General features: G+C 40.4%; 4 non-coding genes across 4 annotated transcripts; all 4 read right to left on the bottom strand.

Annotated features, from left to right (window-relative positions):
• Positions 1-6,983: 6,983 nt before the first annotated feature.
• TRNAH-AUG (transfer RNA histidin (anticodon AUG)) lies at positions 6,984-7,056 on the bottom strand. Its single transcript has one exon. It is a non-coding gene; the product is annotated as a tRNA-His (tRNA).
• A 1,019-nt stretch (positions 7,057-8,075) lies between these two features.
• Positions 8,076-8,148, bottom strand: TRNAH-AUG (transfer RNA histidin (anticodon AUG)). Its single transcript has one exon. It is a non-coding gene; the product is annotated as a tRNA-His (tRNA).
• A 4,865-nt stretch (positions 8,149-13,013) lies between these two features.
• Positions 13,014-13,086, bottom strand: TRNAH-AUG (transfer RNA histidin (anticodon AUG)). The gene has a single exon. It is a non-coding gene; the product is annotated as a tRNA-His (tRNA).
• A 1,019-nt stretch (positions 13,087-14,105) lies between these two features.
• On the bottom strand, positions 14,106-14,178 carry TRNAH-AUG (transfer RNA histidin (anticodon AUG)). Its single transcript has one exon. It is a non-coding gene; the product is annotated as a tRNA-His (tRNA).
• Between the last annotated feature and the right edge of the window lie 96 nt (positions 14,179-14,274).

Here is a 14,274-nt window from a genome sequence, read left to right as displayed (position 1 = left end):
AAGCAAGTCGGAACCAGATAGAGGGGAAATATTTTCATGGAATCTGGAAATCATGTGAGGCAAATCAAATGGAAACCAGCTAATAACGAAATATTTTCATGTGATTGAGAACTCTTGTGAAGTTTTTACTTTTTTCCACAACACATTTTCGGAATAGGCTAAATCACATATTTCCAGATTTTTGCCATCTAGAACAAAGAGAACAAGCCGTAGATAAAATGTGTTGTGTATTTCCTGAAAATCCATGAATATTCTTAAACCTTGGGTAAATATCATTAAAAATAAGTAAGCAAAGGGTTACTGCCGTGACCCGGATTCGGAACGGGGTTGCTGCGGCCACAACGCAGAGTACTAACCACTATACGATCACGGCAACATGTACGAGCCAGGTAAGAGTCGAACCTACAATCTTCTGATTCGTAGTCAGACGCGTTGTCCATTGCGCCACTGGCCCAGATGCAATGCGTATTGTTGCTTATGCATCACATTTCTGGATCACCTCAAAACTTACACAAGGATCCGATTGCCATAAGTTCCTTTCATGTATTGCAAAGCAAGTCCGAACCAGATAGAGGGGAAATATTTTCATGGAATCTGGAAATCATGTGAGGCAAATCAAATGGAAACCAGCTAATAACTAAATATTTTCATGTGATTGAGAACTCTTGTGAAGTTTTTACTTTTTTCCACAACACATTTTCGGAACAGGCTAAATCACATATTTCCAGATTTTTGCCATCTAGAATAAAGAGAACAAGCCGTAGATAAAATGTGTTGTGTATTTCCTGAAAATCCATGAATATTCTTAAACCTTGGGTAAATATCATTAAAAATAAGTAAGCAAAGGGTTTCTGCTGTGACCCGGATTCGGAACGGGGACACTGCGGCCACAACGCAGAGTACTAACCACTATACGATCACGGCAACATGTACGAGCAAGGTAAGAGTCGAACCTACAATCTTCTGATTCGTAGTCAGACGCGTTGTCCATTGCGCCACTGGACCAGATGCAACGAGGATTGTTACTTATGCATCACATTTCTGGATCACCTCAAAACTTACACAAGGATCCGATTGCCATAAGTTCCTTTCATGTATTGCAAAGCAAGTCGGAACCAGATAGAGGGGAAATATTTTCATGGAATCCGGAAATCATGTGAGGCAAATCAAATGGAAACCAGCTAATAACGAAATATTTTCATGTGATTGAGAACTCTTGTGAAGTTTTTACTTTTTTCCACAACACATTTTCGGAACAGGCTAAATCACATATTTCCAGATTTTTGCCATCTAGAACAAAGAGAACAAGCCGTAGATAAAATGTGTTGTGTATTTCCTGAAAATCCATGAATATTCTTAAACCTTGGGTAAATATCATTAAATATAAGTAAGCAAAGGGTTACTGCCGTGACCCAGATTCGGATCGGGGTTGCTGCAGCCACAACCCAGAGTACTAACCACTATACGATGACGGCAACATGTACGAGGCAGGTAGGAGTCAAACCTACAATCTTGTGATTCGTAGTCAGACGCGTTGTCCATTGCGCTACTGGCCCAGATGCAATGAGTGTTGTTGCTTATGCATCACATTTCTGGATCACCTCAAAACTTACACAAGGATCCGATTGCCATAAGTTCCTTTCATGTATTGCAAAGCAAGTCGGAACCAGATAGAGGGGAAATATTTTCAAGGAATCCGGAAATCATGTGAGGCAAATAAAATGGAAACCAGCTAATAACGAAATATTTTCATGTGATTGAGAACTCTTGTGAAGTTTTTACTTTTTTCCGCAACACATTTTCGGAACAGGCTAAATCACATATTTCCAGATTTTTGCCATCTAGAACAAAGAGAACAAGCCGTAGATAAAATGTGTTGTGTATTTCCTGAAAATCCATGAATATTCTTAAACCTTGGGTAAATATCATTAAAAATAAGTAAGCAAAGGGTTACTGCTGTGACCCGGATTCGGAACGGGGTTGCTGCGGCCACAACGCAGAGTACTAACCACTATACGATCACGGCAACATGTACGAGCCAGGTAAGAGTCGAACCTACAATCTTCTGATTCGTAGTCAGACGCGTTGTCCATTGCGCCACTGGCCCAGATGCAACGCGTATTGTTGCTTATGCATCACATTTCTGGATCACCTCAAAACTTACACAAGGATCCGATTGCCATAAGTTCCTTTCATGTATTGCAAAGCAAGTCCGAACCAGATAGAGGGGAAATATTTTCATGGAATCTGGAAATCATGTGAGGCAAATCAAATGGAAACCAGCTAATAACTAAATATTTTCATGTGATTGAGAACTCTTGTGAAGTTTTTACTTTTTTCCACAACACATTTTCGGAACAGGCTAAATCACATATTTCCAGATTTTTGCCATCTAGAATAAAGATAACAAGCCGTAGATAAAATGTGTTGTGTATTTCCTGAAAATCCATGAATATTCTTAAACCTTGGGTAAATATCATTAAAAATAAGTAAGCAAAGGGTTACTGCTGTGACCCGGATTCGGAACGGGGTTGCTGCGGCCACAACGCAGAGTACTAACCACTATACGATCACGGCAACATGTACGAGGAAGGTAAGAGTCGAACCTACAATCTTCTGACGCGTAGTCAGATGCGTTGTCCATTGCGCCACTGGCCCAGATGCAACGAGGATTGTTGCTTATGCATCACATTTCTGGATCACCTCAAAACTTACACAAGGATCCGATTGCCATAAGTTCCTTTCATGTATTGCAAAGCAAGTCGGAACCAGATAGAGGGGAAATATTTTCATGGAATCCGGAAATCATGTGAGGCAAATCAAATGGAAACCAGCTAATAACGAAATATTTTCATGTGATTGAGAACTCTTGTGAAGTTTTTACTTTTTTCCACAACACATTTTCGGAACAGGCTAAATCACATATTTCCAGATTTTTGCCATCTAGAACAAAGAGAACAAGCCGTAGATAAAATGTGTTGTCTATTTCCTGAAAATCCATGAATATTCTTAAACCTTGGGTAAATATCATTAAAAATAAGTAAGCAAAGGGTTACTGCCGTGACCCGGATTCGGACCGGGGTTGCTGCGGCCACAACGCAGAGTACTAACCACTATACGATCACGGCAACATGTACGAGCCAGGTAGGAGTCGAACCTACAATCTTTTGATTCGTAGTCAGACGCATTGTCCATTGCGCCACTGGCCCAGATGCAACGCGTATTGTTGCTTATGCAACACATTTCTGGATCACCTCAAAACTTACACAAGGATCCAATTGCCATAAGTTCCTTTCATGTATTGCAAAGCAAGTCGGAACCAGATAGAGGGGAAATATTTTCATGGAATCTGGAAATCATGTGAGGCAAATCAAATGGAAACCAGCTAATAACGAAATATTTTCATGTGATTGAGAACTCTTGTGAAGTTTTTACTTTTTTCCACAACACATTTTCGGAATAGGCTAAATCACATATTTCCAGATTTTTGCCATCTAGAACAAAGAGAACAAGCCGTAGATAAAATGTGTTGTGTATTTCCTGAAAATCCATGAATATTCTTAAACCTTGGGTAAATATCATTAAAAATAAGTAAGCAAAGGGTTACTGCCGTGACCCGGATTCGGAACGGGGTTGCTGCGGCCACAACGCAGAGTACTAACCACTATACGATCACGGCAACATGTACGAGCCAGGTAAGAGTCGAACCTACAATCTTCTGATTCGTAGTCAGACGCGTTGTCCATTGCGCCACTGGCCCAGATGCAATGCGTATTGTTGCTTATGCATCACATTTCTGGATCACCTCAAAACTTACACAAGGATCCGATTGCCATAAGTTCCTTTCATGTATTGCAAAGCAAGTCCGAACCAGATAGAGGGGAAATATTTTCATGGAATCTGGAAATCATGTGAGGCAAATCAAATGGAAACCAGCTAATAACTAAATATTTTCATGTGATTGAGAACTCTTGTGAAGTTTTTACTTTTTTCCACAACACATTTTCGGAACAGGCTAAATCACATATTTCCAGATTTTTGCCATCTAGAATAAAGAGAACAAGCCGTAGATAAAATGTGTTGTGTATTTCCTGAAAATCCATGAATATTCTTAAACCTTGGGTAAATATCATTAAAAATAAGTAAGCAAAGGGTTTCTGCTGTGACCCGGATTCGGAACGGGGACACTGCGGCCACAACGCAGAGTACTAACCACTATACGATCACGGCAACATGTACGAGCAAGGTAAGAGTCGAACCTACAATCTTCTGATTCGTAGTCAGACGCGTTGTCCATTGCGCCACTGGACCAGATGCAACGAGGATTGTTGCTTATGCATCACATTTCTGGATCACCTCAAAACTTACACAAGGATCCGATTGCCATAAGTTCCTTTCATGTATTGCAAAGCAAGTCGGAACCAGATAGAGGGGAAATATTTTCATGGAATCCGGAAATCATGTGAGGCAAATCAAATGGAAACCAGCTAATAACGAAATATTTTCATGTGATTGAGAACTCTTGTGAAGTTTTTACTTTTTTCCACAACACATTTTCGGAACAGGCTAAATCACATATTTCCAGATTTTTGCCATCTAGAACAAAGAGAACAAGCCGTAGATAAAATGTGTTGTGTATTTCCTGAAAATCCATGAATATTCTTAAACCTTGGGTAAATATCATTAAAAATAAGTAAGCAAAGGGTTACTGCCGTGACCCGGATTCGGACCGGGGTTGCTGCGGCCACAACGCAGAGTACTAACCACTATACGATCACGGCAACATGTACGAGCCAGGTAGGAGTCAAACCTACAATTTTCTGATTCGTAGTCAGACGTGTTGTCCATTGCGCCACTGGCCCCGATGCAATGAGTATTGTTGCTTATGCATCACATTTCTGGATCACCTCAAAACTTACACAAGGATCCGATTGCCATAAGTACCTTTCATGTATTGCAAAGCAAGTCGGAACCAGATAGAGGGGAAATATTTTCATGGAATCTGGAAATCATGTGAGGCAAATCAAATGGAAACCAGCTAATAACGAAATATTTTCATGTGATTGAGAACTCTTGTGAAGTTTTTACTTTTTTCCACAACACATTTTCGGAATAGGCTAAATCACATATTTCCAGATTTTTGCCATCTAGAACAAAGAGAACAAGCCGTAGATAAAATGTGTTGTGTATTTCCTGAAAATCCATGAATATTCTTAAACCTTGGGTAAATATCATTAAAAATAAGTAAGCAAAGGGTTACTGCCGTGACCCGGATTCGGAACGGGGTTGCTGCGGCCACAACGCAGAGTACTAACCACTATACGATCACGGCAACATGTACGAGCCAGGTAAGAGTCGAACCTACAATCTTCTGATTCGTAGTCAGACGCGTTGTCCATTGCGCCACTGGCCCAGATGCAACGCGTATTGTTGCTTATGCATCACATTTCTGGATCACCTCAAAACTTACACAAGGATCCGATTGCCATAAGTTCCTTTCATGTATTGCAAAGCAAGTCCGAACCAGATAGAGGGGAAATATTTTCATGGAATCTGGAAATCATGTGAGGCAAATCAAATGGAAACCAGCTAATAACTAAATATTTTCATGTGATTGAGAACTCTTGTGAAGTTTTTACTTTTTTCCACAACACATTTTCGGAACAGGCTAAATCACATATTTCCAGATTTTTGCCATCTAGAATAAAGAGAACAAGCCGTAGATAAAATGTGTTGTGTATTTCCTTAAAATCCATGAATATTCTTAAACCTTGGGTAAATATCATTAAAAATAAGTAAGCAAAGGGTTTCTGCTGTGACCCGGATTCGGAACGGGGACACTGCGGCCACAACGCAGAGTACTAACCACTATACGATCACGGCAACATGTACGAGCAAGGTAAGAGTCTAACCTACAATCTTCTGATTCGTAGTCAGACGCGTTGTCCATTGCGCCACTGGACCAGATGCAACGAGGATTGTTACTTATGCATCACATTTCTGGATCACCTCAAAACTTACACAAGGATCCGATTGCCATAAGTTCCTTTCATGTATTGCAAAGCAAGTCGGAACCAGATAGAGGGGAAATATTTTCATGGAATCCGGAAATCATGTGAGGCAAATCAAATGGAAACCAGCTAATAACGAAATATTTTCATGTGATTGAGAACTCTTGTGAAGTTTTTACTTTTTTCCACAACACATTTTCGGAACAGGCTAAATCACATATTTCCAGATTTTTGCCATCTAGAACAAAGAGAACAAGCTGTAGATAAAATGTGTTGTGTATTTCCTGAAAATCCATGAATATTCTTAAACCTTGGGTAAATATCATTAAAAATAAGTAAGCAAAGGGTTACTGCCGTGACCCGGATTCGGACCGGGGTTGCTGCGGCCACAACGCAGAGTACTAACCACTATACGATCACGGCAACATGTACGAGCCAGGTAGGAGTTGAACCTACAATCTTCTGATTCGTAGTCAGATGCGTTGTCCATTGCGCCACTGGCCCAGATGCAACGCGTGTTGTTGCTTATGCATCACATTTCTCGATCACCTCAAAACTTACACAAGGATCCGATTGCCATAAGTTCCTTTCATGTATTGCAAAGCAAGTCGGAACCAGATAGAGGGGAAATATTTTCATGGAATCTGGAAATCATGTGAGGCAAATCAAATGGAAACCAGCTAATAACGAAATATTTTCATGTGATTGAGAACTCTTGTGAAGTTTTTACTTTTTTCCACAACACATTTTCGGAACAGGCTAAATCACATATTTCCAGATTTTTGCCATCTAGAACAAAGAGAACAAGCTGTAGATAAAATGTGTTGTGTATTTCCTGAAAATCCATGAATATTCTTAAACCTTGGGTAAATATCATTAAAAATAAGTAAGCAACCGTGACCCGGATTCGGACCGGGGTAGTTGCATCCACAACGCAGAGTACTAACCACTATACGATCACAGCAACATGTACGAGCCAGGTAGGAGTCGAACCTACAATCTTCTGATTCATAGTCAGACGCGTTGTCCATTGCGCTACTGGCCCAGATGCAACGAGTGTTGTTGCTTATGCATCACATTTCAGGATCACCTCAAAACTTACACAAGGATCCGATTGCCATAAGTTCCTTTCATGTATTGCAAAGCAAGTCGGAACCAGATAGAGGGGAAATATTTTCAAGGAATCCGGAAATCATGTGAGGCAAATAAAATGGAAACCAGCTAATAACGAAATATTTTCATGTGATTGAGAACTCTTGTGAAGTTTTTACTTTTTTCCACAACACATTTTCGGAACAGGCTAAATCACATATTTCCAGATTTTTGCCATCTAGAACAAAGAGAACAAGCTGTAGATAAAATGTGTTGTGTATTTCCTGAAAATCCATGAATATTCTTAAACCTTGGGTAAATATCATTAAAAATAAGTAAGCAAAGGGTTACTGCCGTGACCCGGATTCGGACCGGGGTTGCTGCGGCCACAACGCAGAGTACTAACCACTATACGATCACGGCAACATGTACGAGCCAGGTAGGAGTCGAACCTACAATCTTCTGATTCGTAGTCAGATGCGTTGTCCATTGCGCCACTGGCCCAGATGCAACGCGTGTTGTTGCTTATGCATCACATTTCTGGATCACCTCAAAACTTACACAAGGATCCGATTGCCATAAGTTCCTTTCATGTATTGCAAAGCAAGTCGGAACCAGATAGAGGGGAAATATTTTCATGGAATCTGGAAATCATGTGAGGCAAATCAAATGGAAACCAGCTAATAACGAAATATTTTCATGTGATTGAGAACTCTTGTGAAGTTTTTACTTTTTTCCACAACACATTTTCGGAACAGGCTAAATCACATATTTCCAGATTTTTGCCATCTAGAACAAAGAGAACAAGCTGTAGATAAAATGTGTTGTGTATTTCCTGAAAATCCATGAATATTCTTAAACCTTGGGTAAATATCATTAAAAATAAGTAAGCAACCGTGACCCGGATTCGGACCGGGGTTGCTGCATCCACAACGCAGAGTACTAACCACTATACGATCACGGCAACATGTACGAGCCAGGTAGGAGTCGAACCTACAATCTTCTGATTCATAGTCAGACGCGTTGTCCATTGCGCTACTGGCCCAGATGCAACGAGTGTTGTTGCTTATGCATCACATTTCAGGATCACCTCAAAACTTACACAAGGATCCGATTGCCATAAGTTCCTTTCATGTATTGCAAAGCAAGTCGGAACCAGATAGAGGGGAAATATTTTCAAGGAATCCGGAAATCATGTGAGGCAAATAAAATGGAAACCAGCTAATAACGAAATATTTTCATGTGATTGAGAACTCTTGTGAAGTTTTTACTTTTTTCCACAACACATTTTCGGAACAGGCTAAATCACATATTTCCAGATTTTTGCCATCTAGAACAAAGAGAACAAGCTGTAGATAAAATGTGTTGTGTATTTCCTGAAAATCCATGAATATTCTTAAACCTTGGGTAAATATCATTAAAAATAAGTAAGCAAAGGGTTACTGCCGTGACCCGGATTCGGACCGGGGTTGCTGCGGCCACAACGCAGAGTACTAACCACTATACGATCACGGCAACATGTACGAGCCAAACCTACAATCTTCTGATTCGTAGTCAGACGCGTTGTCCATTGCGCCACTGGCCCAGATGCAACGAGTATTGTTGCTTATGCATCACATTTCTGGATCACCTCAAAACTTACACAAGGATCCGATTGCCATAAGTTCCTTTCATGTATTGCAAAGCAAGTCGGAACCAGATAGAGGGGAAATATTTTCATGGAATCCGGAAATCATGTGAGGCAAATCAAATGGAAACCAGCTAATAACGAAATATTTTCATGTGATTGAGAACTCTTGTGAAGTTTTTACTTTTTTCCACAACACATTTTCGGAACAGGCTAAATCACATATTTCCAGATTTTTGCCATCTAGAATAAAGAGAACAAGCCGTAGATAAAATGTGTTGTGTATTTCCTTAAAATCCATGAATATTCTTAAACCTTGGGTAAATATCATTAAAAATAAGTAAGCAAAGGGTTTCTGCTGTGACCCGGATTCGGAACGGGGACACTGCGGCCACAACGCAGAGTACTAACCACTATACGATCACGGCAACATGTACGAGCAAGGTAAGAGTCTAACCTACAATCTTCTGATTCGTAGTCAGACGCGTTGTCCATTGCGCCACTGGACCAGATGCAACGAGGATTGTTACTTATGCATCACATTTCTGGATCACCTCAAAACTTACACAAGGATCCGATTGCCATAAGTTCCTTTCATGTATTGCAAAGCAAGTCGGAACCAGATAGAGGGGAAATATTTTCATGGAATCCGGAAATCATGTGAGGCAAATCAAATGGAAACCAGCTAATAACGAAATATTTTCATGTGATTGAGAACTCTTGTGAAGTTTTTACTTTTTTCCACAACACATTTTCGGAACAGGCTAAATCACATATTTCCAGATTTTTGCCATCTAGAACAAAGAGAACAAGCCGTAGATAAAATGTGTTGTGTATTTCCTGAAAATCCATGAATATTCTTAAACCTTGGGTAAATATCATTAAAAATAAGTAAGCAAAGGGTTACTGCCGTGACCCGGATTCGGACCGGGGTTGCTGCGGCCACAACGCAGAGTACTAACCACTATACGATCACGGCAACATGTACGAGCCAGGTAGGAGTCGAACCTACAATCTTTTGATTCGTAGTCAGACGCATTGTCCATTGCGCCACTGGCCCAGATCCAACGCGTATTGTTGCTTATGCAACACATTTCTGGATCACCTCAAAACTTACACAAGGATCCGATTGCCATAAGTTCCTTTCATGTATTGCAAAGCAAGTCGGAACCAGATAGAGGGGAAATATTTTCATGGAATCTGGAAATCATGTGAGGCAAATCAAATGGAAACCAGCTAATAACGAAATATTTTCATGTGATTGAGAACTCTTGTGAAGTTTTTACTTTTTTCCACAACACATTTTCGGAACAGGCTAAATCACATATTTCCAGATTTTTGCCATCTAGAACAAAGAGAACAAGCCGTAGATAAAATGTGTTGTGTATTTCCTGAAAATCCATGAATATTCTTAAACCTTGGGTAAATATCATTAAAAATTAGTAAGCAAAGGGTTACTGCTGTGACCCGGATTCGGAACGGGGTTGCTGCGGCCACAACGCAGAGTACTAACCACTATACGATCACGGCAACATGTACGAGCCAGGTAGGAGTCGAACCTACAATCTTCTGATTCGTAGTCAGACGCGTTGTCCATTGCGCCACTGGACCAGATGCAACGAGGATTGTTGCTTATGCATCACATTTCTGGATCACCTCAAAACTTACACAAGGATCCGATTGCCATAAGTTCCTTTCATGTATTGCAAAGCAAGTCGGAACCAGATAGAGGGGAAATATTTTCATGGAATCTGGAAATCATGTGAGGCAAATCAAATGGAAACCAGCTAATAACGAAATATTTTCATGTGATTGAGAACTCTTGTGAAGTTTTTACTTTTTTCCACAACACATTTTCGGAACAGGCTAAATCACATATTTCCAGATTTTTGCCATCTAGAACAAAGAGAACAAGCCGTAGATAAAATGTGTTGTGTATTTCCTGAAAATCCATGAATATTCTTAAACCTTGGGTAAATATCATTAAAAATAAGTAAGCAAAGGGTTACTGCCGTGACCCGGATTCGGACCGGGGTTGCTGCGGCCACAACGCAGAGTACTAACCACTATACGATCACGGCAACATGTACGAGCCAGGTAGGAGTCGAACCTACAATCTTTTGATTCGTAGTCAGACGCATTGTCCATTGCGCCACTGGCCCAGATCCAACGCGTATTGTTGCTTATGCAACACATTTCTGGATCACCTCAAAACTTACACAAGGATCCGATTGCCATAAGTTCCTTTCATGTATTGCAAAGCAAGTCGGAACCAGATAGAGGGGAAATATTTTCATGGAATCTGGAAATCATGTGAGGCAAATCAAATGGAAACCAGCTAATAACGAAATATTTTCATGTGATTGAGAACTCTTGTGAAGTTTTTACTTTTTTCCACAACACATTTTCGGAACAGGCTAAATCACATATTTCCAGATTTTTGCCATCTAGAACAAAGAGAACAAGCCGTAGATAAAATGTGTTGTGTATTTCCTGAAAATCCATGAATATTCTTAAACCTTGGGTAAATATCATTAAAAATTAGTAAGCAAAGGGTTACTGCTGTGACCCGGATTCGGAACGGGGTTGCTGCGGCCACAACGCAGAGTACTAACCACTATACGATCACGGCAACATGTACGAGCCAGGTAGGAGTCGAACCTACAATCTTCTGATTCGTAGTCAGACGCGTTGTCCATTGCGCCACTGGACCAGATGCAACGAGGATTGTTGCTTATGCATCACATTTCTGGATCACCTCAAAACTTACACAAGGATCCGATTGCCATAAGTTCCTTTCATGTATTGCAAAGCAAGTCGGAACCAGATAGAGGGGAAATATTTTCATGGAATCTGGAAATCATGTGAGGCAAATCAAATGGAAACCAGCTAATAACGAAATATTTTCATGTGATTGAGAACTCTTGTGAAGTTTTTACTTTTTTCCACAACACATTTTCGGAACAGGCTAAATCACATATTTCCAGATTTTTGCCATCTAGAACAAAGAGAACAAGCCGTAGATAAAATGTGTTGTGTATTTCCTGAAAATCCATGAATATTCTTAAACCTTGGGTAAATATCATTAAATATAAGTAAGCAAAGGGTTACTGCCGTGACCCGGATTCGGATCGGGGTTGCTGCAGCCACAACCCAGAGTACTAACCACTATACGATCACGGCAACATGTACGAGGCAGGTAGGAGTCGAACCTACAATCTTCTGATTCGTAGTCAGACGCGTTGTCCATTGCGCTACTGGCCCAGATGCAACGAGTGTTGTTGCTTATGCATCACATTTCAGGATCACCTCAAAACTTACACAAGGATCCGATTGCCATAAGTTCCTTTCATGTATTGCAAAGCAAGTCGGAACCAGATAGAGGGGAAATATTTTCAAGGAATCCGGAAATCATGTGAGGCAAATAAAATGGAAACCAGCTAATAACGAAATATTTTCATGTGATTGAGAACTCTTGTGAAGTTTTTACTTTTTTCCACAACACATTTTCGGAACAGGCTAAATCACATATTTCCAGATTTTTGCCATCTAGAACAAAGAGAACAAGCTGTAGATAAAATGTGTTGTGTATTTCCTGAAAATCCATGAATATTCTTAAACCTTGGGTAAATATCATTAAAAATAAGTAAGCAAAGGGTTACTGCTGTGACCCGGATTCGGACCGGGGTTGCTGCGGCCACAACGCAGAGTACTAACCACTATACGATCACGGCAACATGTACGAGCCAGGTAGGAGTCGAACCTACAATCTTCTGATTCGTAGTCAGATGCGTTGTCCATTGCGCCACTGGCCCAGATGCAACGCGTGTTGTTGCTTATGCATCACATTTCTGGATCACCTCAAAACTTACACAAGGATCCGATTGCCATAAGTTCCTTTCATGTATTGCAAAGCAAGTCGGAACCAGATAGAGGGGAAATATTTTCATGGAATCTGGAAATCATGTGAGGCAAATCAAATGGAAACCAGCTAATAACGAAATATTTTCATGTGATTGAGAACTCTTGTGAAGTTTTTACTTTTTTCCACAACACATTTTCGGAACAGGCTAAATCACATATTTCCAGATTTTTGCCATCTAGAACAAAGAGAACAAGCTGTAGATAAAATGTGTTGTGTATTTCCTGAAAATCCATGAATATTCTTAAACCTTGGGTAAATATCATTAAAAATAAGTAAGCAACCGTGACCCGGATTCGGACCGGGGTTGCTGCATCCACAACGCAGAGTACTAACCACTATACGATCACGGCAACATGTACGAGCCAGGTAGGAGTCGAACCTACAATCTTCTGATTCATAGTCAGACGCGTTGTCCATTGCGCTACTGGCCCAGACGCAACGAGTGTTGTTGCTTATGCATCACATTTCAGGATCACCTCAAAACTTACACAAGGATCCGATTGCCATAAGTTCCTTTCATGTATTGCAAAGCAAGTCGGAACCAGATAGAGGGGAAATATTTTCAAGGAATCCGGAAATCATGTGAGGCAAATAAAATGGAAACCAGCTAATAACGAAATATTTTCATGTGATTGAGAACTCTTGTGAAGTTTTTACTTTTTTCCACAACACATTTTCGGAACAGGCTAAATCACATATTTCCAGATTTTTGCCATCTAGAACAAAGAGAACAAGCTGTAGATAAAATGTGTTGTGTATTTCCTGAAAATCCATGAATATTCTTAAACCTTGGGTAAATATCATTAAAAATAAGTAAGCAAAGGGTTACTGCCGTGACCCGGATTCGGACCGGGGTTGCTGCGGCCACAACGCAGAGTACTAACCACTATACGATCACGGCAACATGTACGAGCCAGGTAGGAGTCGAACCTACAATCTTCTGATTCGTAGTCAGATGCGTTGTCCATTGCGCCACTGGCCCAGATGCAACGCGTGTTGTTGCTTATGCATCACATTTCTGGATCACCTCAAAACTTACACAAGGATCCGATTGCCATAAGTTCCTTTCATGTATTGCAAAGCAAGTCGGAACCAGATAGAGGGGAAATATTTTCATGGAATCTGGAAATCATGTGAGGCAAATCAAATGGAAACCAGCTAATAACGAAATATTTTCATGTGATTGAGAACTCTTGTGAAGTTTTTACTTTTTTCCACAACACATTTTCGGAACAGGCTAAATCACATATTTCCAGATTTTTGCCATCTAGAACAAAGAGAACAAGCTGTAGATAAAATGTGTTGTATATTTCCTGAAAATCCATGAATATTCTTAAACCTTGGGTAAATATCATTAAAAATAAGTAAGCAACCGTGACCCGGATTCGGACCGGGGTTGCTGCATCCACAACGCAGAGTACTAACCACTATACGATCACGGCAACATGTACGAGCCAGGTAGGAGTCGAACCTACAATCTTCTGATTCATAGTCAGACGCGTTGTCCATTGCGCTACTGGCCCAGATGCAACGAGTGTTGTTGCTTATGCATCACATTTCAGGATCACCTCAAAACTTACACAAGGATCCGATTGCCATAAGTTCCTTTCATGTATTGC

This window comes from Rhinoderma darwinii, chromosome 3 (assembly GCF_050947455.1).
Source record: "Rhinoderma darwinii isolate aRhiDar2 chromosome 3, aRhiDar2.hap1, whole genome shotgun sequence".
Classification (NCBI taxonomy): Eukaryota; Metazoa; Chordata; class Amphibia; order Anura; family Rhinodermatidae; genus Rhinoderma; species Rhinoderma darwinii.
This window is presented reverse-complemented; position numbering and strand designations above follow the sequence as displayed.